Genomic DNA, 2148 nt, shown 5'->3' on the forward strand with positions numbered 1-2148 from the left:
AATGTGGATATATCCTAGACAAATCCTAGTTGGATTTAGATAAATATAATATTATTTTATTCTTATCCTATGAGTTTATATGAATTTTTTCATAGATAAATTCTAGATGGATTTGAATAATGATAATATAATATTTTATTCTTATCTTATAGATTTATATGGATTTGTTCCTTGATAAATCTTGGATAGATTTGAATGATTATAATATAATATTATCTTATTCTATGGATTTGTATGGATTTATTCCAAGATAAATCCTAGATGAATTAGGATAAACATTTATATTAATTTATTTATTCCTATAGATTTGAATAGATTTAATTCTATTAAGACAAATCTTAGATGGATTAAAATAAGAATTAATCCAAGTTATCCTTATCATTTGGATGTATATCCTAGATAGATTAGGATAAAGATGATATATAAGAGATCCTTAATTAATTGGATTTAGATAAATTTATTTATCTAAGAAATCCTAAGTAATGTTTGATATATTCTGGATGTCTATTCTAAATAGAATTAAGATTTGTACAAATCTTGGTTGATAGGAATTTATTTTTATCTTATGGATAATGATGGAACTGATTCTATCTAGTAATACCCTAGTACGATTTAAATAATGATAATCTTAGATCAACGTTATCTTGAATTGTAGGATTTGATTTTATCGAAATAAAATCTTGAATAATCCTAAATGGATTTAGATAGTTAACTCTATCTTGATAAATCCTATCAGTAATTGGATAATTATGATCCAATATAAAACTTAATTATTTAATTAATTCTCCCTTGACTAGATTAAATAATTGTCGATAATTATCCTGTGTTTAAATGCCATGCTTTAGATGGATTTATCTGTTTATTTGGTGTTTATCTATTTTAAGTGGATTATCTGCTTTATCTGCTTATGTGATAATTATGCAAAAACCATATAAAAATATCTAAGTGATGATTACAACAAGTGCGTTGTATATGGTCTCCATCGGTTGGACTGTAAAATTTTGTGAAGCTGATTTTCTAATATTATCGCCACCTACAGAGTAGGGACAATAATCCTACGAAAACAGTAAGTTCATAAGGGCAGACTTCTCACATAATAAATAGAATGAACTAGAAAGTGGTTCCCAATATTATTGCCACCTGCAGAGTGGGGACAATAATCCTAAGGAACTGCGAGTTTCAGGGTTCAATCAGAATTTATGAGATAGCTTGATTTTGTTATCAACACATGAACATTGTTATGGGAGTGTGTTGTAGAAATAAAATTCTGTAATGCTAAATCTGATGGTCGCGCTTAGGCAGCATTAGGCGTGTCAACCTCCAGAGGAGGAAGCTATTGATGCGTTGGTGTTGTGACCAGTAAAATTGTCAAAATTTTAATGCGTATTAACCTCCAGAGGAGGATACAATTTATTAATTTTGCAGTTGTAAGATACATAATTGTTTTGTGGTTATTTGTGATTATGTATTGAGCATGAGTATGTGATAATAAGTTTATTTGCCAAATCTTCATTATGTCTTTTAATATTTGTCTGCGATCCTTATAGAAAGTAAACTCGAATGCCTAAATTATGTAGACCGAAAACGAAAGTGGATAAGATTCTCATAGCTGAAAGCTTGAAGTTTATACTCAAATGATTCATGTCCTCCATTTCCTCGACATAATTCCACGAAGAATGTTCAAGAATGCATTATGCATGTACTTGACAAACTCTTTGAGGAATAAGGTCAAGCTATTTTCCTTTAAGTAGCTCGACAAGTCTTGGTTAATGACAATGAAAGATGGATATCAATAGAATCTGTCAAGATGATTCGATTGGAATATCCTAAAGTGACAGAATGTTTTGAGGATCTTTTGATCACTTAAATAGTTTCTGACACAAGTCATCGCCTAAAGTAACAAGAAATGACTATAAGAAGGTTTAACTGAAAAGTAGAAAATCTTCAGAATAATAGTCTTTGTGTTACTATTAGAGGAAAGTAACATGATAGATGACGAATTCATAAAGGCTGCATTTTTCTTAAGTCCTAGTTCATTTGAACAAAAGACTAGATATGGAAATGGGAGAGCCTGGATTGTCATCAATGTTTGTTTAAAGCGAGAAAAGATGCTTTGTGAGTTGGATTGACCTATTTTATAGAAGGACA

The sequence above is a fragment of the Salvia hispanica genome, chromosome 4 (assembly GCF_029641045.1).
Source record: "Salvia hispanica isolate PSC_SH4W2 chromosome 4, Shi_PSC_v1, whole genome shotgun sequence".
Classification (NCBI taxonomy): domain Eukaryota; kingdom Viridiplantae; phylum Streptophyta; class Magnoliopsida; order Lamiales; family Lamiaceae; genus Salvia; species Salvia hispanica.